This window comes from Polypterus senegalus, chromosome 1, assembly GCF_016835505.1.
Source record: "Polypterus senegalus isolate Bchr_013 chromosome 1, ASM1683550v1, whole genome shotgun sequence".
NCBI lineage: Eukaryota > Metazoa > Chordata > Cladistia > Polypteriformes > Polypteridae > Polypterus > Polypterus senegalus.
Genome location: NC_053154.1, coordinates 320,223,516 through 320,231,463, shown reverse-complemented (window position 1 = coordinate 320,231,463; position 7,948 = coordinate 320,223,516). Strand labels below are relative to the sequence as shown.

Here is a 7,948-nt window from a genome sequence, read left to right as displayed (position 1 = left end):
TACTATATTATATTATATTATATTATATTATATTATATTATATTATATTATATTATATTATATTATATGAGCTTTGCTCGCCAACCCCCTTGGCCTGTGCTACGCACCAGCAACTTTGTGTCTCTGCCGCTCATGTATGTGGATTTCACTTTCACCAAACAGCAGATCTGTTCATTCTCGTAGATACGCCTCTTCATTGGGAAGAAACACTACTTTTCCCTGATGGCAACACGAATTAGACGATCTACAAGTCTCCAACTTAAAGTTTAAATCCAAACAATATATTAAATCTCTTTTCACTGTTCCGTCTGCACCGACTAATCATTTCTGTGTGTTTGCATGCGCTAATGCGATCTTTACTATCATTTTTCTGAGACTGTTGAATTTTAGTACTTTCAATATCGCTGACCTGCTCCTCATGTGTATCGCGCCAACGTTTTTGAATTCTTTACGACATTCTACTTTGTCATCTACTCTTTGCCTTTTATTTCTGGCCCCGGGCCTGGTTAAATCTCTTGGCACCTCGTGGGACGTGAAAGTATCTCTGAAAAATGAAGGTCTCGTCCCAGGGTAAAAAGTCTTGTCTTGTCCCATTATTTTTTTATTATAATAGAGAGAGAAGTTCTTGGGGGTCCACATCAATGACAGGTAGAAGTGGTCTTGTCACACTATATTAAAAGAACTATATAAAATGGGGGGGGTGGCGCAGTGGTAGCGCTGCTGCCTCACAGTTAGGAGACCCGGGTTCGCTCCCTGGGTCCTCCCAGTGTGGAGTTTGCATGTTCTCCCCGTGTCTGCGTGGATTTCCTCCAGGTGCTCTGGTTTCCTCCCACAATCATAAGACATGCAGGATTCAGAGGGTTGGGAAAATGGTATGGTATAAAAAAGGGCAGAGCAAACCTGGACAGCTACTCCTTGTAGTTCCAAGAACTTGGCCGAAGTCCAGAGGAGACAGAGCTTTCTCAGTTGTTGCTCCTAGGCTTTGGATGACTTGCCTTTTTATAAAAGATCTTCATCCTCTATCGAGGTTTTTAGAAGTTACTCGTTTTCTTCCACCTTCCACTATGTATAATGGGATTTTAGTGGATATTATAATTGGTTGTTCTATTAATCTGCTTCTGCATGATTGTTTGCATTGTGTTTACTTTAATGCTTCTTTTTACAGCCCTTTGGCACAACCTCTGTTGTTTTAAATGTGCTTTTATAAATAAATAATCTAATCTAATAATCAAATCTAATTTAGTTTTAGGAGACTGGGTTCCTTTTAATGTGGGTAGTGACCTCCTTCACATCTGCTGCAGTCCTGTGATGACAGTGTGATTTTCTGTGCTGTGGTGAGCTGGAACTGGTAAAATCACTTCAAGAGAGGCCCTCTGAATCAACAAGCTAATTAAAGGGGCAGGCTCAGTTACAGAATACCCTTTGGACCCCCTGGAGGTCGTGGTGAAGGAGAAAAAAAAACCAAAACTGAGTACCTTTTGTAACTTGGCATCAAAAAGATGGCAAAAGGGGTACAAGGCATTGAAAAATCTCTACAAGCAGGCCCAGACTTTCACAGACCTGCCCTGAAATGGCCTTACCCCTCCAACTGCTACCTGCAGGCTTCGGCCTACCCAAGCCAAAATTGTAAGCTGACTTTAAGTGTTAAAAAAAATGTAAATGTTAAAAAAAATAATAAAAAATGCCTTACAAGGGAGATGGTAATCATAAAACCCCCGGCTGGTAGAGACAAACCAAAATCAAATATTTTTATAAATTTACAATTTATTTATAAAAAAAGCAAAAAGGGGTTTGCTCAAAAAAGGCCATCCAGATAGAAAATGAAATAACAGAAGAAGAAAAATCTAGAACCAGAAAATATTAAAAGAAAAAACAAAAAAAAACTTACAGACCTCCAGCAATCAACGCTCAGTAATCCACTGCTGGGACCCTCGATATAATGGCAGAGGGTGGAGCCAGCAGTAGTGATATCAGGGTGGTCCTGCCTCCTGGTGTTCCACCAAAAAAAAATCTATCTATCTATCTATCTATCTATCTATCTATCTATCTATCTAGTCATTATATAGTGCCTTTCAAATCTACTCTATCTATCTATCTATCTATCTATCTATCTATCTATCTATCTATCTATTATGTAGTGCCTTTCAAACCTACTCTATCTATCTATCTATCTATCTATCTATCTATCTATCTATCTATCTATCTATCTATCTATCTATCTATTCATTATATAGTGCCTTTCAAATCTATCTATCTATCTATCTATCTATCTATCTATCTATCTATCTATCTATCTATTCATTATATAGTGCCTTTCAAATCTATCTATCTATCTATCTATCTATCTATCTATCTATCTATCTATCTATCTATTATATAGTGCCTTTCATATCTATCTATCTATCTATCTATCTATCTATCTATCTATCTATCTATCTATCTATCTATCTATTCATTATATAGTGCCTTTCAAATCTACTCTATCTATCTATCTATCTATCTATCTATCTATCTATCTATCTATCTATCTATCTATCTATCTATCTATCTAAAGAGCTTCTGTAAAATCTCCCCCGAAGACAAATAAAGTTCTATTTATATTATATTATATTATATTATATTATATTATATTATATTATATTATATTATATTGTCCATCCATCCATTGTCTAACCCGCTGAATCCGAATAGGGTCACAGGGGTCTGCTGGAGCCAATCCCAGCCAACACAGGGCACAAGGCAGGAACCAATCCTGGGCAGGGTGGCAACTCACCTCAGGACACTCACACCCACACACCAAGCACACACTACAGCCAATTTAGAATCACCAATCCACCTAACCTGCATGTCTTTGGACTGTGGGAGGAAACCGGAGCACCAGGAGGAAACCCAGCAGTTAATGTAATTAGGGTTGCTGGGAGCTGAAGCCTATCACGTTAACACTGAGTACAAGGCAGGATTCAGTCCTGGATGCAGTGCTAGTTTATCATAGTTTTCACTTATACACACACCAACATTATACTTTCACACCTTACCAGTCAACCTAACATGCATGCCTTCAGTATATTTGAGAAAACCGTTTATGAATTTATACCATTATTTATACCAATTTATACCATTTATTTATTTTTCCATCACAGAGTCACAGTTAGATATAGTCGATCCCAGCAATACCAATTGCAAATTAGGAAGCAGCGTGTGTGCCAGTTTATGGCAGGGCACGCTTACTCACACATTTTGAGCAAACTTGGGCTCACTAATTTGAGTCATCTAACAAGAAGGTCCAAGGGAGGTTCGGGGTAAACATGAGCGTTGGGGGCAGGCTTGTCTGAGAATGGAAATAACTGTTTTGAAAGTGGGAAAGCTCTACCTTTAGATTTTTAGGGTCGTGTTTTATATTACTTGATATATTCTCAGATCGTTCCAACACAAGCTTTCCACTGTGTAATATTCCTCTTGATGTGTAATTTGCTTTAAAGTCTAAGTCACGACTACCAGAAATGTTCAAGGTACACAGCATGCAGCCATGCATTTACACATTCTCATCTCTCTATCCTATTACTACGTAAAGTGACAGACACCTTCTTAGTTCTCAGGTGTATTCAGCAATATGGGGACACAGACTTTGAATGCAAATACAACATTCATTTACCTAAAAATTTCATTAAAAAAACAAGAAAGCAGTTTGAACAATTCATGTGCCTACTGAGGATAAAACGCAATATCCTAAAATGTTTGTAGCCATTGACATGTGTACTCTTTACCTGCTAAGTTTAGCAGAACATTAATGAATAGCTGTTACTGCGACATTCAGTATCTCGTTATTTAATGCCTTTAATATGTAAAGAATGCAATTCCGTGATTTATATTGAAAGTCTTCTCCAGAGCCCAGTTTAACTAAGCAATTACAATAGAATCTGTTGGTAATAAAATCTACACTTAAACCTTGTGGTGCCAGCAGGTAATCGCTGTGAAATATCGCGCACTGTCAACTTGATCCGAACAGCCTAGTCCGTTCATCAGTAAATCAAGTCAATTAGACTGCGTTCATTCTGAGATTCGACCTTGGATCAGGTGCATGCGCAACCATAACGGTGTACCTAATGCTGAAAAACAACCGAATCCTCGTCGGGTTTCTTCTTGATTGGGTGAGCATCGGCAGCTTGAGCACCGGACTTTCAGTAAATTCATTCTGTATGCGGTGACGTCACTTCCGAGTACAAAACCGTTATTATGCGGGTGCCTGAGCCGGTCCGCTGCAGTCGTCGCCGTGTCCCGAAGCTTGAGCTGCGACAGACGCAGATGACGAGGTGGGTGAAGACACGATTGTAACCCCGGCGCGTCTCGTTGTCAGTATTTAGGCTTCATTTCTTTTTCGTTGAGAGCGGTTATTGCGCACTTTGAACTTCTCCGTGACGTGAGACTGATCTCTCAGCCCTATTACCTGAATTGCTTCGAGATGAGCACAATTAACGCATGAACACTCACGAATGTGTGAACCGAAACATGCATTCAATTACAAAAATGGATTTTTTTTTTTTTTTTTAATAACGACCGTCTTATAAATTATTTTTATACGCTGTCTGTAGACACTGACTGTCTGTTGCATTTTACTGATGGCAGGTTAATATCGTCGCATATACAGAGTACAGTGAAATTACAGCACTAGTCGTACGTGCTAATCACAGTGGGGTTCACTGTCCACGCTGAACTTGTTAGCTCCACTGCATTACTGCTCCAGGAATACAGATTTGAAATCCAACCGGATCACTGTGTCAGGACTGCACTCTGACTGCCTGTCTTTGTGGGTTTTTCTTATTACATCTCATGGATTTGGATGTTGCATTAATTGGTGGTCATATATTACCTAGGTTTGAGTATGGGTACACGTGTGTCCCTTCAATGGACTGATGGGGTTCCTGACTTACTGGAACAGACTCTAGCTCCCTGACCCTAAAACAGAATAAGTGGATTCTGGAAAAGTATAAATGGGTAGTCTTCACCACTTAAAAAGTATATTCCGTTTTGAATGTTAATTTTATTATGAAGTGCTGCGTGTCAGGTTTCAAGCTAAGGTCTGCGTTTGACTGGTAAACATTCTCGAGCATTGTGCAGGACAGTTGTTGTACATTGAACCGACACACAAGTGACAACTTCACTGAATTCTGTATATGTGATATTAACATCCAATTTGAAAGGTGATGCATAAAACAACAAAACTATAATCCCGTTTTCATTGATGACACTGTGTGACCCTGAGTGACACATATCAGCTTCTCATGTACACTTCTGCAAATATGGGGGCATTTCTGTTTTGCTGTCAGATTCCACAAATAACAATACAATACAATACAATGCAATTTATTTTTCTATAGCCCAAAATCACACAGAAAGTGCTGCAATGGGTTTTAACAGGCCCTGCCTCTTGACAGCCCTCCAGCCTTGACTCTCTAAGAAGACAAGGAACAACTCCCAAAAAAACCCCAGTAGGGAAAAAATGGAAGAAACCTCGGGAAAGGCAGTTCAAAGAAAGACCCCTTTCCTGGTAGGTTGGGCGTGCAGTGTGCATCAAGAAGAAGGGCGTCAATACAAAACAATACACAGAACAGAACAAATCCTCAATACAGTATAAAAATAAAAATTTTAGAAGTACGTAGCAAAATGTAACAATGGATGACATCACATAATATGATTTGGATTTGTTTAGAGTCCTGGAGACCTCATCCATCAAGCTGCCTCCCCCATTTGGCCATTCCACAGCTGAAACAGTGCTGGGCCAGCCAATCCGATGAAAGGACCCCTCTTTCCCATGATTCCAGCGATCCTCCATCAGGGATGACTTTACCATAAGCAGGCACAACAACATGGCAGGTGGGCCATGGCACCAAGTGCCACATTTGAGTACCGAGAACAGAAACAGAATAGGTGAGGGTTAGTATCAAATTATAACTATCATGTTATTTATGTTTTAGTGCTAATGACTAACAAAAGAGATGCAGTCTGTAGAGTTAATCAGCAGCTTTAGTCAGGGTGAGCTAAACTGAAGTAGTGAGTCTTCAGCCGGGATTTAAAAGCTGAGACCGAAGGGACATCTCTTATAGTAGCAGGCAGACCAGTCCACAGTTTAGGGGCTCTGTAATTAAAAGCTCAACCTCCCACTGTTATTTTATTAATTCTTGGAATCATAAGCACATCGGCATCTTAAAATCTTAATGTGCGCTCAGGTTTGTAAGTCATGATAAGTTCAGATAAGTAAGGCAGACCTTGGCCATTTAATGCTTTATATGTTAAAAGGAGGATTTTGAAATCTGCCCTAAACTTAACCGGAAGCCAGTGTAAGGATTTAAGAACTGGAGTGATGTGTTCGTATTTTCTTGTTCTTGTAAAATAACCAGTTTTTCAAATCAGATTATTCAAATGTAAAAACAGTTGTGTTGCAATTACCTGCTCATTTATTACAAATCATTATTTATTTGGCTGGTATCTTTATCCAAGACGACTTACAACATTTGAAATACAATTGGTTACATTTCTTTTATTGTTCCAATTGGAGGCCAGGCCGATGAAGTGACTTGCTCAGGGTCATTGAGTGTCATTGAGTAGCGGGATTTGGACCCATAACCTCTGCGTCTACAGTACTGTTCCCTTTTTTTTTGATAATTCATAAGTACAAAGGTTTATTTTCGCAACTGACTCATTGTGTGATCCCAAGTGAATAATCTCATCTGCCTGTGGTAAAATGTTCTAAACATAAAAACAGCTGAAATGTGCCTTCAGTGGTGCTCATTATAAAAAGCCCAAAATAAAACCAAAATAATGTTGCTTGAGTCTGTATCACTGACTCCAAAGTTACTTCCTATGCTACTGTGATGCACTTTTCCTGGTTACACCAATCTTGTCAGTAATCCGTTTAGGTGCTAAAATATGTCTTTACTTACTGACCTATCTTACTGTACTTTTACTTACAGAGTACTCCCTCGAGGGGATGTCCCACAGGGCTGCTCGATCAACTGAGTCGAACGCTTTACGAGGTTGCTGGATATCATGGCCAGCCTGTACACTGGTACTGTGAGTGCTGTGCAGAGTGGAGGCAGAACCTCTCTGTTTTTCCCAGTTCATTCTGGGGTTCATCAGGGGTGTGTTCTGCTCCTACTCTGTTCAATGCTTGTATGGACTGGGTATTGGAAAGGGTCGTTGGGTCCAGACGCTGTGGGTCATCCGTTGGTGAAGAAAGATTCACGGATCTTGACTTTGCCAACGATGTTATGATCTTCATGGAGTCAGTGGAAGCTCTGATCAGGGCTCTCAAGTGAGTGAGGAGTCTGAGTGTCTGGGCTTGTGAGTGTCCTGATAAAAAGAGTGTCGACCTCGTCGAGAGGTTTACTTACCTTGGCAGTGACATTCATGTCTCTGGTGACTCTTCCTATGAAGTCAGTAGACGGATTGGGAGAGCATGGGGGGGTCATGAGTTGCTGGAAAGGGGTGTGTGGCACTCCTGATATCTCTGCAAAAGGACGAAGGTCCAAGTCTTTAGAGTCCTGGTGCTTCCTGTCTTGCTATATAGTTGTGAGTCATGGACGCTATCCAGTTACCTGAGACGAAGACTGGACTCCTTTGCTACCGTGTCTCTCCGGAAAATCCTTGGGTACCATTGGTTTGACTTTGTGTCGAATGAGCGGTTGCTCATGGAGTCCCAAATGAGGCACAATACCTTCATTGTGAGGAAGCATCAGCTACGGCACTACGGCCATGTGGTGCGTTTCCCTGAGGGTGATCCAACTCGTAAGATCCTCATTGTTGGGGACCTGAGTGGCTGGATCAGGCCAAGGGGTCGCCCACATAACACCTGACTGCAGCAGATAGAGGGTCACTTCCAGAGGGAGGGACTGGACCGCGTTTCTGCCTGGGGGGTTGCCAACTGGGATCCCAAATTGTTTCATCATGTAGT

General features: G+C 40.7%; 1 protein-coding gene across 1 annotated transcript in view; it reads left to right on the top strand.

The window, feature by feature from the left end:
• Positions 1-4,230: 4,230 nt before the first annotated feature.
• Positions 4,231-7,948, top strand: part of nap1l4a (nucleosome assembly protein 1-like 4a) — a 66,766-nt gene continuing 63,048 nt past the window's right edge. The window contains exon 1 of the mRNA XM_039737007.1: positions 4,231-4,310. The gene's annotated coding sequence lies outside the window, so the exon portion shown is untranslated. The remainder of the gene's footprint in view (positions 4,311-7,948) is intronic.